This window comes from Echinops telfairi, unplaced genomic scaffold (assembly GCF_000313985.2).
Source record: "Echinops telfairi isolate 266 unplaced genomic scaffold, ASM31398v2 ScPeMD7_7424;HRSCAF=8462, whole genome shotgun sequence".
In the NCBI taxonomy this organism is placed as follows: domain Eukaryota; kingdom Metazoa; phylum Chordata; class Mammalia; order Afrosoricida; family Tenrecidae; genus Echinops; species Echinops telfairi.
Genome location: NW_022111324.1, coordinates 20,293 through 35,837, shown reverse-complemented (window position 1 = coordinate 35,837; position 15,545 = coordinate 20,293). Strand labels below are relative to the sequence as shown.

The window sequence follows — 15,545 nt, the reverse complement described above, 5'->3', positions numbered from 1 at the left end:
TCAAACCTGCTCAATGTTAGGCTGCCATCCTGAATGTAGGATCTACCCTTCTTGTCACATGTATACCTCCAATCCCTCCTCTTCCTATTGCGTGTGTATCTCTCTCTCTCTCTCTCTCTCTCTCTCTCTCTCTCTCTCTCTCTCTTTCGGGTTCCTCTCTTGGTCCTTTGTGGGTTCCCCCTCTCCTCTCCCATCCTCACTCCTCTGCTCCCTTTCGCTCCCTTGTTCCCTTCCTTCTTGTCCTCCTTCCCCACCCCCTATCTCCATGTGGACCACCAAGCAGGGCTGAGGTGAGCATGCTACCATGAAATGTGCCTGACTCCATTACTTCAATCTCTCTTTTATCTCTCATGCTCTCTATGACTTTACTATAATCTTCAGATATATTAACTGTACAATTGCATCTGTTGAACCTGTGATTAGTGGTGGGGGGCTGGTACATCCACCACAAATGCCATTATTTGATCCCCCTGAAGAAAATGTGGTAAATACAACTCAGTAATTATTAAGCTGGTGTTTGGCTGGATTACCTGAGGATGAGACAAGGAAAAGAAGGGAAGGAATATAAAAGGTGCATAATCTGGGCCAAAACAAACCTAGGAAAAGTAAATCTGCTGAGGATGTCTGCTGACCTGGGTCTACCTAAAAGTAGTCAGCCCTGTCTCATGCCTCAGCCTGCACAACCAACTTCCACTTTATTATTCCCTCTAGCCACAAAACTGAAAGAGTGAAAATGGAGAAGTTGTAGCAGTAGGTTCATCTAAACTCATCATCAACTACCCTGAAAATGCCTAAAGGCAGAGGTAGAGATTGTGGTTGATTCATTTGCTTAGACTCCATGTGTTCATCTCATGTGATAGTAATAATATCACCAGTTATTGCCCACCTACCATGTGCCAGGCATTGCACTAAGGGACCTCAAGATAGTGAATCCTGAAAGCAACTCTGTTGTGGGAAACAGAAGGAGTTCTCTTAAGCTGTCTCCCCAAAATATATGCCAGATTTAGCTTGAGAATGACTGTTCACTAGGCAGTCAGCGAAAGTAGATCAGAGGTTATTCTCCCTAACATCTAGACTGTATAGTCTGACTCACCCTAAATAGGGCCCACTCCCTTCTGATAAGGATAGCAGTTGTCTGTTTACTTGCAGGACATACCAGAAAGGTCAAACCCACCCAAGGATGACCAAGGTTAGGTATCCATTATCAGCTGTCTAGATCAAGCAGACACCACTGTTTATCCCACAACAAATATGGGCACACCCCTAGGTCATTCCCCTCCTATTGATTGTATTGCCTATGTTCCTACCCCTCCCTAGGCCTTGAGTTATTGTCTGCTATCAGGGGACTCGCATGCCTCCCAAAATAGTAATTGTCTGTTTTATTGTATGAGACACCAGAGTGATCAAACTTGTTCTAGGATGAATTGTATTGCCCCTTTCTGTGATGTATGACTCTGTAATCAGATCCCCCTAAAATGATATGGTGCATGATTAGCAATAAATAATGAGGCTCCCTGGTTCTCAGGGGGGCAGCTGAGGAAGGAGGGCTGCTCCCATTAGGGCGGTGGACGAGAGGGCTGCTCCCGCCAGGGAGGTGGCTCCTACTCTGGCAGCCGGGTTCTCCCCCACGAGGACCACCAAGCGGGGTGGAGGTGAGCAATGCTACCATGTAATGTGTCTATCTGTATTATTGTAATATCTCTCATGCTCTCGATGACTTTAATGTAGTACTTATATGTCTCAACTGTACAATTGTGCATTACTGAACCCAGGAGTAGTATTACTGAACCCAATAGTAGTAGTAGTAGCGGTGGGGGCTGGCCCCCCACCCCTCTTCGCCATTTTAATTTAATACTACAAATGGCGCCCAGTGTGGGGCTTGGTAGGAGAAGAACTCTTTTGAGTTAAATCCCGTGTAACAATTGTACGGCCTCATTGGACAGAGAGAGTAAATCGGGAAAACTTTTTTTTGAAGTTTATTTTTTTAAGTGTGTTTTTAGTCCGAGTGAGATATGGGTCAGGCAACGAGTAAAAATATGGGGTACAGTATCACTCTTTGCCACCTCTTGAAGAAACAGAAGGTAAAGGTAACAAATAAGAGAATGAACGAGTTTCTTCAATTGGTAAAGAAATTTAATCCTTCTTTTCCAGAGTCAGGAACCTTTGATTTGGAGATCTGGGATAAGGTAGCCATTAACTTAAGAAAAGCTCACAGGGAAGGACAGAGTATACCCATGGAGACCTGGGTTTTGTGGGTGCAGATTAAAGAAGTGTTGGAGCCACTGCAGGGTGAGAGAGTAAAGGAACGAGACCAGCAAAACAGTGAAAAGCCTCTAAACTATGCAGATTTAAATCAGGTGAGAAGCAAGCAGAATGAGTTTCAGGCAGATGAGAAGATTTTAAGTGTAGCTGAGAAGGCAAAGTTTGAATCAGGAGATAGCAGAGTGGAACCATGTGCCCCACCTGAATATAGCGTGGAGAATCACAATATTATCAAGCAAGGTAGTGCTGGAGGAGAAGAGGTTAGATCCAAAGAAAAACAAGTGGAGAGATTTAACGTAGAGGGTGAGGTTCGGGAAGCAAAAAACAAAGAGGCAGGGTGTAGAGGAAAGCATAGCCCAGGAAGCAGATTTAGAATTTAGAGTGGCTTATCCGTGAAAGTTATAGACAGACAGCCTGACGAGCAGCACCCACAAGGGATTCAAGAACGGCAACATACTGCCTTTCCCTTCAAGCTACTGAAGGACCTCAAGCAAGCTGAATCTAACTATGGTCCAGACTCCCCATTTGTTATTAGTATGATAAAATCTCTGGCAGATTCTGAGCATTGGATCCCAGCATATTGGAGGGCGCTAACGAAAGCTTGCCTCTCATCTTCAGAATCTTTGCAATATCAATTATTATGGACTGAAACAGCTCTCCCACGTGCTCTCAAAAATGCAGAAGAGGGTATAGATATAGGGATTCATCACCTGCTAGGAGATGAGAATTAGATCACAGTTGAGTCCCAACTGCAGTTTGATGAGCAGACATTCACTCAGGTGAGAGAAGTGTGCTTAAAGGCCTGGGAAAAAATAATCCCGTCAGAAAGCAGGCAGCTGAATTACACAGCAGTAAAGCAAAGGAATGATGAGCCTTACATAGATTTTATGTCCAGGTTGCAAGATGCTGTCCACAAGAACGTAGCGGAGAAAGGGGCAGCAGACAATCTTATTCTTATATTAGCATTTGAAAACGCGAACACATCATGTCAAGCTGGCATATGCCCTTTTCAAAGAACAGAGCACCCTGTTAGATTATATCAGGCTATGCAGGAATGTAGGGACAGATGAGCACAGAGCCAACCTCATGGCTGCTGCTTTGGCTAATTGCAACAGACCTAGAGGGAAATGCTTTACATGTGGAGAAGAGGGACATTATCAGAGAAACTGCAGGCAGGTATTGCAGAGGAACAAGACAATTCGCAGCAGGAGAGACCCAGGGAGAGAGCCAGAGGTGGGCGCCAAGGAACCTGGACTTTGCCCCCGCTGCAACAGAGGCAGACACTGGGTGAAAAATTGTCATTCAAGGTTTAGCAATAGAGGACATCCACTAGAAAGCAACACCCAGGCAAAAAACGCATAACGGGGCGTGCTCCGAGCCCCTCTGAACGGAGCAGGGAAGATGGTCCTCCGATGCAGGGCCCCATTGGGAATGCTACCAGTCCTCAGTCAGATGTCCGCTCCCCCCAACACCTATCGGGCATAGGGCTCTCCTCTACTAGCAGGGAGAACTCCTCACTAAATTTGACCAGTCAGGAAGACATCCAGCTTTTACCAGATAAGGAACCTACTGCGGTCAGGACAGGAGTTCGGGGTCTTTTACCCAAAGGCACAATTGGACTTTTATTAGGGAAATCTAATTTGAATGCTCTCAGTGTACAAACCATCACAGATGTGATTATTCAGGACTACGACGGAAAAATTAAGGTAAAGGTTAGATCCGGCGTTCCCTGGACCATAAAGAAGAGAGACAGTTTAGGACAACTGTTGTTACTCCCTTGTGATCCCATGGATAAGAATGACGCCGCTGAGGGAGGGGCATGCAAATCCAAGAGTCATGGGATATTTTGGAGTGCTATTCTAGACAAACAGGAGCGTCCACTTATGAAGCCAGCTATTGAAGGCAAGGAATTCTCAGGACTCTTGGATTCAGGGACTGATGTCTCTGTCATGAGCTATCAACAGTGGCCCCCCACTCCTCTTCGCCATTTTAATTTAATACTACACTCCGTGAAGTAGATCTTGTGTTCTCCCTGTCATCATTTTATAGACAAAGAAAATTCACCTTAGGGTCATCAAAGATATACAACTAGTAATTTTCCATACTAATATTAGGACCCACGTAGGTGCCTTAATTTTTCACTGTATCTCACTGTCGTCCAAGCCTCCCTCTTTAACCTCATCTCTCACCACTCCTGCAATGGTACCACTTCATGCCAGATAAGCCATACGAAATGCCCTGCTATTCCCCCAAGCCATCTTTCTATCATGCGTTTCAAATGCAAATGCTACTGGTCAGCAGACCACTTTTTGAGTAAGAAAGACCTAGGAGTGTATTAGGAGTCCCTGGGGGGTACAAAGCTAACTTACACTGCTGCTAACAGAAACAAAGAAGGTTTGAGCCTACCCACAGACGGTGTGAAGATCAGCTTGGAGAAATCGGCCATTGAAAGCTCTCCGGAGCACATTTTCACTCTGATGCAAATGGAACAGCTGTTAGCTGGAATCTACTAAACAGCAGCTGGTCGTGGAGAAGCCCCTTGGGAATGCAGATCTCAGATGACCTGGAGGTTGTTGAGTGCCACTCAGTCTACTCTGACTCATAGAAACCCTGCATGAAAGAGGAGAACTTCCCCCATAAGGCTTCCTGGGCTGTATGAGTGAGTCCTACTGGCCTGTGGATTCCATGTGGGGCTGCTCACTGCAAGGTCATCAGTTCTATCCCACCAGCCACTCCTCAGAAGCAAGATGAAGCCATCGGCTTCATAAAGATTTAGTCTCAGAAACTCAACCGAGGGTCCCTGAAAGTTAGAAACAACCTGATGGCAGTCCATTTTTGAAAGTTGAACCAAAAGTTGAACCAATTAACCAAGCAGAGCATCACCAATTGAAGTCAAATTGATATCATCTATTACCTGATATTGTGGTGACCCGCACCTGCAGAGAGTCTACAGAGGCAGAGGTGAAGTGGGATTACTAAGGAAGACAAACAACAGGGTTAGGAGGACTGGTGCAAATGCAGCAACCAGCAAATTTATTTTTTAGCCCACAGATATATATACCATCAGTATCAGGAAGCAGGGTACAGTAAACCTAAGTGTTTATTCAAGCTGACTAAGATGTTCTGTTACTTTTCTAATCTAAGAATGACTAAAAATCATTCTGTAGCAAAAACGTTCCTTTCTTATCTAACAGGACTCTCTGCACAGGCTGTCCTCTACAAAACAAACTCAATAGACTTGATATGGACTCCTGAACTATTCATATGCCGGAGGTAATGAAGGGTGGAGTTCAGGGCTGAACCGTGTCCTCTCCACCGCTCAGACTTTGCCTGTAAAGCGATGGTCCCCAACAGATATGATGACTAAGAAGGGTACTTCACCTTTATGTTGTTCTTCCCAAATTTCTATCATTCTAGTCTTATCATGAGAAGACATGCTACAAATTTCTTGACCAATACTCTTCAAAAGGGGAAAAGGTCACAAAAAAGAAGAGAAGTCTGAGAAACTCCTGGATTATCGGAAACTGAAGAGACATTATAACAAATGCAACCTGGTATTCTGGGTTGGTTCCTGGGACCAAAAAAAATAACAAAAAGGAGGGGAGCATTTGTGTGAAATATTATGAAATCTGAATAAAATCTCTAGTACTATACAAATACTGATTTCTTACTTTTGATAACTACAAGGGGGTGTGTGTCAAAAAGTATAGCTATTGTAGAACTCTTTATTCAACAAAAATATCAGAACATGCAGCCAATGTTTCTTGACAGAGCCTCCATCTGGGTTCATACACTTCTGAAGGTGGTTTTTCCATCTCTCTAACCCTTCCCTGAAGCATTCTGCACTCTGATTCATACCACATCAAAACATAAGTTCACTGGCACCCTCGACAGACTCAAATAGTGTCCCTTTGCATGTTATTTGACTTTGGGGAACAAAAACCATCTGAAGGGCTGAGATCAGGACTGGCAGAGTAAGACTTCTCAAAGAAATCCTCATGGACCGCCCCTGGCTGTCCTTGAAGAAGGAGCAAAAACACCTTGTCAAGATGGAAAACTGTTCTCAGCACAACTTTCCTGACCGTTTTCCATTCGTGAAGTTTTCAATTTTCTTCAGGCTTCATAATAAGTCCTGTGTTCACCTGTATCCTTAAAGAAAATCTATCAAGATAGCCCTGGGGACCCCCGAAACAGTCACTATAAGCTTTTAAAAACTTTCATTGGCATATAATTCACATATCATACAATGGAATCATTCATTATAATTCGAAGAGTTATACAATTATTACCACCATCAATTCCAGAACATTTTCTTCTCTTACTCATTGCTGTTAGCTCCTCATTTCCCTCCAACCTCCTTTATCATGTCCCTAGATAATTTTAAATCCAGTTTCTGTCTCTATACATCTACCTATCCTGATTTCCTATACAGAAATAATGCAAAAAATAAATATGAGGCAAAAAAATGACAAAACAAAACAGAAGAACCTCAATTGAAAAGAAAGTGGAAGGTATTAAAAACTGAAGCAACTTCAAAATGGATCAAAAGGGAAATCGAACTATGAGGTATTACATTTTAGCCTCACTACATCTATCATAATTGACTTTACAATGCTCCCTGTCTGGTAGCAAGGCTAGTCAAACCCCTGGTCAGAGGAGATGCCTTGGAGGCTTAATCCAGGTGAGGGCCCTGCATATGGATTTTGGGCTTCCACTGTCCACGTAGCCTTCTGCAAAGCTGGTGTTCAGCATTTAAGCTCTGATACCATTCCCTCCTTGGATTTGGAGTTTATTGTTTACAGATCTTGGATCATGTGGGCAAGGGTGCTTCTTTGATGTGGACTTTGTTCATGCCTCACTAAGGTGGCTTCTTGTTTTAGGACAAGCATTTAGGATGCCAGACACTTTTCTTTCTGATAGCTATACACCATCTGCGTTTTTCACCACACTTTGCTATAGCAACTATATCTTCAGTGATCCCTTCACGAGGGCAAGTATCGAGTAGGGGTATGTCATAAGAGTTCATTGTTCTTAGATTGGGGCTAGAATTTGTGATCCCAAAATCCATTCATAATTTGTGATCCCAAAAATCCATCCATGGTTTATTTATGTCTCTGATTTACTTTAGAGAAATTATTATCATTTATGCTAGAGAACATTATAAATCATCTCTTGGGGCATAAAGTAATTCCACTGATAGTGTTGTTAATTTAGCCGATGGTATAGAATTTAAAGCACCGTTAAGAAAAGGCAATTATGTATGTATAGGTTGGCTTTACAGTGGGGGTTGGTGATAGGGCAAAACTTTCAATAACATACATTCACAAAGGCAGAACCATCCCTACCAGACAAATACATGTCATAAACAAGGAGATCATTAAGGTAGTAAATATATGGTAGTCCTGGACCCTGGGCACTCTCAAAGCAATAGGTCCAAACCAAAGTCCAGCCCCCACCAATTCCAGAACATTGGGATAGCAGTCATCTGCCGCTTCTCACAGTATATTGTTTCAGCCCTACGTCCAAGGGAGTGTGTCGGTTCCTTAAATCTCCTACAGGTAAGTCTGAAGCTCAGTTATCTTAGTGCACTGTAACCTCTAGCTGCCCTCTCAAAGTTGAACTTCACTGCCCAGCAGATCCCCTTGGATACCACTGTTTTGTTTTGTTTTGTTTTGTTTTGTTTTGTTTTGTTTTGTTTTGTTTTGTTTTGAAGGCATGCTAACGAGATTAAAGGAGGCCTGGTGACTTAGTTTGGTGAGTGTTGGCCGCCATTCAGACCAACCTGCTACTCTCAGGGAGACAGAAGAGGCTACCAGCACCCGAAAAGATTTAAAGTCTCAGAAATTCTACATAGGGTTGCAATGAGTCAGAAGCAACTCAATGGCAGTGGGTTTGGTTTGGTTTGGGAGTTAATTGAGACAAGGAAAGTGAGAAAACTTGTTCATAGCCATTCACTGATCACAGAGACATGCTGAAACACATTTTCTTTGCTACAAACCTGTGCATGCATGAACTGAAACCCTCATAGCAATATTTTTTTACTTAACCTCACACATCACAGTTATTTATGTAAGAGCTGAACATTACGGGAGTCTGGGTGAAGGATACATGGGAACTCTCAATACTACCTTTGCAACTCCTTTGTCAACATAAAATGACTGCGCCTTCAGATCAGCCTTAGCTAAATACTATGTAGTATTTATTACTCTCTGCACGCCTAGCTGCATGAGTGAGATGAATGGGAATTTTCATTTACTTGACTGACAGTAAAGTTGAGCCTGATGGTATTTCCTAGGGTAAGGTTTGCTAAAAAAGTCAAATATTCACCAAATTGATCATGTGATTGTCAATTAAACGTATGCTTTCTCTTTCAGTGCTTGGCATCCAATTAAGGGAATATGTCCAATCCATAGCACTTGGGGAAAGGTGAATTACCAAGTTCATCTGTGGATTTTGTAGGGCCCATTTTGTGGGCTGACACTGCCTAGGCTCTAGAACCAGGCAGATCAGAATTCTAAATGGCAGCCCTTTCCACCCCCACTCCCCTACTTAAGGGTGGGCTTACGTTGTTTAACCACTTCAAACCTTAGAATCATCTTCTTCAAAAATAGGATAATGATCCATGCTGTAGCTGTGAGGGTGAAATTAGATCCTGCATGTCAAGTATTTCCTTGACTAATATTTAGTCATTGTAAATATTTATTGATAGTTTACTTATGCCTAACACTTTTTTTTGCCTTATATATATGTTCATTTAACCTTCACAATCATCCTGAAGTAAGCTCTATTATCATCACCACCCCAAGTATATACAAGGGGAAACTAAAGTTCAGAGGTTAATTTGCATAGTATATAAAACAGCAGAACTGAAATCCATGCAATCTAGTTCCTTCTGACATGTGGGTGTTAGGTGCCATCCAGTCCGTTCTGTGTACAACAGAATGAAACACTGCCTGGTCCTGGCTGGTCCTCACAATTGTTCTCATGTTTGAGCCCATTGTTGCAGCCATCTCCTTGAGGGCCCTCCTCTTTCTTGCTGCCCCGATGCTTTACCAAGCATGCGATCGTTCTCCAGAGACTGGTCTCCCTGACAACGTGTCCAAAGTATAGCAGATGAAGTTTCGCCATCCTTGCCTCTAAGGAGCATTCTGGCTGTACTTCTTCCAAAACAGATTTGTTTGTCTTTTTGGCAGTCCATGGTACTTTCGATATTCTTCGCCAGCACCATACTTCAAATGCATCATTTTTATCTTCTGTCTTTATTATTCAGTGTCCAATTTTCACATGCATATGAGGCAACTGAAAATACCGTGGCTTGGGTCAGGCACAACCTAGTCCCCAAAGTAACCTTGCTTTTCAACATTGCATTGCCTTAATTAGTGTTCTATAATTTATCCCTAGGTTCTAAAATCCATTGTGATGATTAGACAGACCTCACAGATAAAATCCATGATTAAAGGGTTTGTTAACAAGTTATAAGGGCAGAGAAAAATTCTCAGGGTAGTTGCTTACCAGGACATGTTACAAAGTTACAGGTCAACTAAATGCCCAAAGGAGCACACCATTGTGCTTTAAGCCTCAACCCAAAGGCATTCAGCTCAAGCTCTGTGGTTCAGCAAACCCACTTTCCTGAATTCAGCGGTCAAAGCACTCCACTCCAGGAAGCCTCAGCCAAAAGATACTCAGCTCCACTTGCGTGGGTCAGTAAGTTCAACCTCCCCAATTAAGTGCCCAGAGGCACCCTACTTCGCAAGCGAGGCTCCTGAACAAAAGCACGCATCCTAATTTGCGCCCTGTGTTGGGAAATCCACCATTCTTTTTTGTGCTCTGGCTCCTGCTTCTGCTGTTGCTCCTTTCTGTTGGTAAGGCTATCATTTGGATCCAGGAAGTCTACTGCACAGGCCTCTGGGGCTCAAAGAAAGCACTCCACTCCTGGCTTTTGCTGATAATAAGATCCCTCCACCTGCTTCTCAGAGGGCTTTTATACACAACAGGATGCCACTCCAGGGAATCCAGTTCAAAATTACACTCAGGTGAATCCTGTCAGTATCTTCCCCATCTTTTCACCAGGCCTGTGCAGAGGAAAGATGTGTGGTGGGGGTTCGGGACTTTAGCTAGAAGAGCCACATTAAATAACTCACTGGCCTGGCAACACCTTAAAGAGATCTGTGCAGTATATTTACCTGTGTGACGAGTTGTTTGATCTCCTGACTGGTGCTTCTATAAGCATGGATTGTGGATCCAAGAAAGACAAATTTCTTTTTTTCCCCCTCTTTTTTCCCCCCTCCCTCCCCGCTCCCCCCTCCCTCATGAGCCCTTGATAATTTATAAATTATTATTTTGTCATATCTTGCCCTGTCCTACGTCTCCCTTCACCCACTTTTCTGCTGTCCATCCCCCAGGGAGGAGGTCACATATAGTTCCTTGTAATCGGTTCCCTCTTTCCAACCCACTCTCCCTCTACCCTCCCAGTATTGCCACTCACACCACTGGTCCTGAAGGGATCATCCGCCCTGGACTCCCTGGATTTCCAGTTCCTATCTGTACCAGTGTACATCCTCTGGTCTAGCCAGACTTGCAAGGTAGAATTCGTATCATGATAGTGGAGGCGGGGAGGAAGCATTTGGGAACTAGAGGAAAGTTGTATTTTTCATTGTTGCTACATTGCACCCTGACTGGCTCATCTCCTCCCTGAGAACCCTCTGAAAGGGGATCTCTAGTGGCCAACTGCACTCCCCCCATCATTCACTATGGTGAAAGACAAATTTCTTGACGTCACTCTTCGCACTTATCATGATGTTAGCTAGTTGGTGGTCTTGCAAAATTCAATCCTGCAATCTCCAGCTTTGTTTCTGTCACCAAGACCATACTCTCCAACTACTGCTCCGTCTTCTGGTTCCAGCGTTTGTACCCCTATCGCCATAAGTACCCTTGCATCTTGATTGCATATCTGATCAATTTCAGGCTGAAGACAGTAGCTTTCTTCATCTCGAGCTCTTGTGGTTGGTGCATTACTCTGTGGGTCTCAGCCCAACACTTAACCACGACACCACCGGGGCTTCTTATGAATCTGAATAATAGATGTATTGATTGGATTTCCTTGAAGGCACATAGATATAATCCTATCCCAGACTGCATTGTACTTCAAATCAGGTCTTGACGAGGAATGAAATGCCATTCTTCTTGGTCATGTCACTCCCAGCATAGTAAACCATATGATTATCTGACTCAAAATGCTCAATACCGGTCCATTTCAACCACTAATGTCTAGCATATTGATCTTCATATGTTCCATTGCATTTTTTATGACTTTAAATTTTCCTGGATTCATATTCTATACATTCCAAGTTCCAATTATTAGTAGCCTTTGGCAGCTGTTTCTTCTCATTTTGAGTTGTGCTCATTCAGCAAATGAAACTCCCCAAGGCTGGACTGCCCCAGGCTTCACTCCACTCACATCAGTACGATCAACTCTGAGAAGGCAGCGCTTCACTTAAAAAGCAAGTTCCATTTGAAAAAGAAGAAGAAGAAGAAACGACACAGTCACTGTACCAAAAAGAAGCACTCAACACTCAACTGTTTCCGGAGGTAGCATATGCCTCAGTCGTATTTTGAGTTCATTCTAACCGGAGGGGGTCATCTTTTGACACTATCTGACAATGTTCTGCTTCTATTCAATAGGCCTTCAGTCTCTGACAATGCTTTGATACTATCCATACGGTTGGCAGTAGTCAATTTCTCAGAAGTGGACAGCCTATTCTTTCTTGCTTTATAGTCTAGTCTAAGTCTAGAAGCTCTGCTGAAACCTGTTCCTTTTGGGTGACCCTGCTGGCATGTGAATGCCAGTGACACAGCTTCTCGCAACACAGAAACTAACACAGTACGACAAACTGACAGACAAGTGGTGGATTTCCAATATAGCTATTGTATTATACTGCTCTCATCTAGATATTATTATTACTGTTGCTATTATTGTTAAATAGGCGCATCAGCAGTAACTAGATGGGGCCATGTTATACATTTCTGTTACATATGAAACTTAATCACACCACTAGACCTGCTCTCTGTAATGTATGCCATCCCCCAGAGCCCAGATAGATTCTAAAGGCATAAATAATATGATTTGAGGCAGCTAATCAGCATATGCCAATGGTCTTAGGCCATATACGAGTATACTTATGAACTAAATCCAGCTTCCAGAAAAATTTTAATCTCAGAGTCCTACATGAACATGGTATCTACCTTTCCAAACCTTAAGTTTCTCTCCATTCTTTATTTTTCCAGCTCCAGTTCCACCCCCACATCTTCCTGAACTATATAAGCCACAGTCCTCTCCTCTCTACCAACCCTGACATGACACTTCAGTACTCTCAGCGTCTCTCTCACTTTCACTGGTAGAGATAATGCACCCAAGCTGGGGTCATTTCCTTCACATTCTTCTTTCAGCACTTGCCTCAATAGTTTCTGCTTCTGAAAACTGTCTCCATTTTCTGCTTTGGAAAGATCATATGCTGCACTGGAAGAAAAGAAAAGTAAGAAGGCATATTAACTTCAATAAATATTTAGATATTTATTTCAAATGGCATAATCCATCCATACAAGTGACAAATACGCAAAATGTACGTGAAAACAATTCAAACATTACAATGCCACATTAGGAATGCTACCTTTCTAACGTCTGCTTCCTCCTGGAGCCTTAGGGCCGCCGTCCCCGCCCCTTCCGCGGCAGACGCTGGGAGGCGCCCTCGCGCAATAGGGGCGTCCTCGCGGTCCGAGGCGGGCGCTGGGAGCTGACGCAGGCCTCACCCACCATTAACTCCGAAGTGCTGGAATTGGGAGGCTCAGGGAAAGCTTAGCCTCCCCCAGCTTGATGGAAGGGCGCTTGGCGGTGTTTAAGGCAGAAACCAGTTAACGCAGTAACTTCCCCAAACAGCGAATTCGCCCTCTCTGGGTGAATGCAGGAATGCTTTCGAGAGCCGGGCTGAGTTCAGATGCTCAGCAAAGCCGAAAGCACGCTACTATACGATAAGAGCCATAGTCTTAAACACAAGAGTTTAAATAGTCATTTTTTAAAGTACGTAAACATGGCGTTTTAAAATTGGTGTGACCAGGCACCGTTAAGGGTTGACATTGCAACCAGCTTTTCAGCTTTAGCATTGGTGGTTCAGTGGTAGAATTCTCGCCTGCCACGCGGGAGGCCCGGGTTCGATTCCCGGCCAATGCAAGCCTCTGTTATTTTTCTCTAAACAGATAGTTATTATATTACATCTTTTTAATATGTATTTTTCCATCTTTTATATTCTAAGATTCACACATTAAGCTAAGAACTCAGAATCCTTTCGTTTTATTGCTCCCTCTTTTACCAAGTCACTTTTAAAAAAAATCATTTTATTGGGCGCTCATACAACTCATCACAATCCATACATCCATCCACTGTATCAAGCACATTTGTACATTTGTTGCCACCATCATTCTCAAAACATTTGCTTTCTACTTGAGCCCTTGGTCTCAGCTCATTTTTTTGCCCTCCCTCCCCTTACTGACACTAGTCCCCGCCGCTTACAGGCGGATTGGAAAGGCAATTTTTCTATGCCCAGGAGAATGAACTGGTGTAGAACACAGGTTACCTACTAGCATGCCTTCCTAGTTGAGTCTTTGCCGTGTCCCATTTTCTTCAGTCCAGACCATTTCATTTGAAGTTTCTGGTGTTTGGACTTCTACTTCAAAACCAGGAGGAGATATTTCAGAAACTTAAGAGTGAAAACAAAAACTTTTTTAGCTTACCTATGGGGCGGTGGGGGTGGAGGAGGAGGATTCTTCTGTGTACCAGCCGGGAATACTCACCACTATACCAATGAGAATCGCAGTTCCAACATATGGAGTATATTCTATTTTAGCAGTATTTAGAAGACTTCCGGTATATTTTTATTTAATATGCTGTGTTGGCCTAGTTCAAAGGAAACTGCCTATTTGGAAAAAGAAATCAAAATCCTTTGCCTCATCGTGGCTTTTCTCCTCTAAAAGGTTAGAGCCCTTTGGAAAGCTTGGAAAGGAAGGTGCTTTCAAAAAGCACAAAGGAGTCAAAACACAGGGGTCGGGGCAGTTGGGCTTCTGGACAAGGTGTCTGTCCTGGTCAGCCCTCTCCCAGTGTACTAGAGATCACAAGTTGGCAGGGTTTGTGGCTAAAGAGACCAGCTGTGCTGGGAAAGTGATCAATCTAGGGAAAAGGAAGTATGATGAATTATTTCCACAATAGAAAAAATCAACAGCCTCAAAATAGGTTCTCACCTTGAAAGGACAAAAGCAGCCTGGCCTGGGATTTAGGAGACCTGGAGGGACAGGTACCCTGACTTGTTCAGGAACTACCCTGCCCTGGCTCTTCCAACCTCCTTTCCTAGTCCTCAGCACTCCCAAAACCTCATCTTCCCTCCCCTCAAGTGAGGCAGACTAGCAAAGGAAACTCCATTTTTGTAAGCTGCCAAGTAACTTGCCCATTCCTCCCTCCCATCCTAGTTAATCTGCCTCCTCTTATGGGAAAGTCTGTTGGTGATTAATTGTAGAATGTACTCCAATATTCCCAGTTTCGATTATTCTTCAATATGTCATTTGTTCTGATTCAATATTGTTCCATTGGATGTTGTAATCTGAATGGTATAGTTAGTTTTGTTATGGTCATCAGGATGTTATAATCAATTTTGGTATTGTTTCTTTTATGATAAGAAATGTACCTTGTCACTGACCCATGGCCCTGCAGGGGACAGCACGGGAGACACAGTGTGGGAATTGCGCCCGATCTGATCCCGCCACACCAAGGTGAAGCACTGGGGGGTGGGGGGTGCAGTGGAACAGCAAGGGAATGGAGCAGCAAGGTCCCCAGGGAATGGTGAAGGTGGACTTTAGGACCAGGGCATGGTGCCCCAACAGACTGGACTGGAAAACACTCCTAAAGGCCAACAAATGATCCTTGAACTAATTACAAGCTTTTCTTTCTTGTTGTGTTTTGTTTTGTATTTTTGTCAGTGGTTTGTTGTTGTTTTATTGTATATTGTTGCTTGGTTTTGCTCTGTCTTGTTTTTGTGCATGTCTCCGCAGGTCTGTCTAAATAAGGCTGGATGAACAATCTGGAGGAGAAAACAACAGAACTGACAGTTCCGGAGTGACATGGGATAGGGGGAGGTGGAGGGAAAGGGAGTGGTGTTAACAAACCCAAGGGAACAACAAGTGATCCAAATTGGTGGTGAGGTGGGTGTGGGAGGCCTGGTAGGGCATGATCAAGGGTAATG

General features: G+C 43.6%; 1 non-coding gene across 1 annotated transcript; it reads left to right on the top strand.

Annotated features, from left to right (window-relative positions):
• Positions 1-13,415: 13,415 nt before the first annotated feature.
• On the top strand, positions 13,416-13,486 carry TRNAG-GCC. The gene has a single exon. It is a non-coding gene; the product is annotated as a tRNA-Gly (tRNA).
• Positions 13,487-15,545: the final 2,059 nt, after the last annotated feature.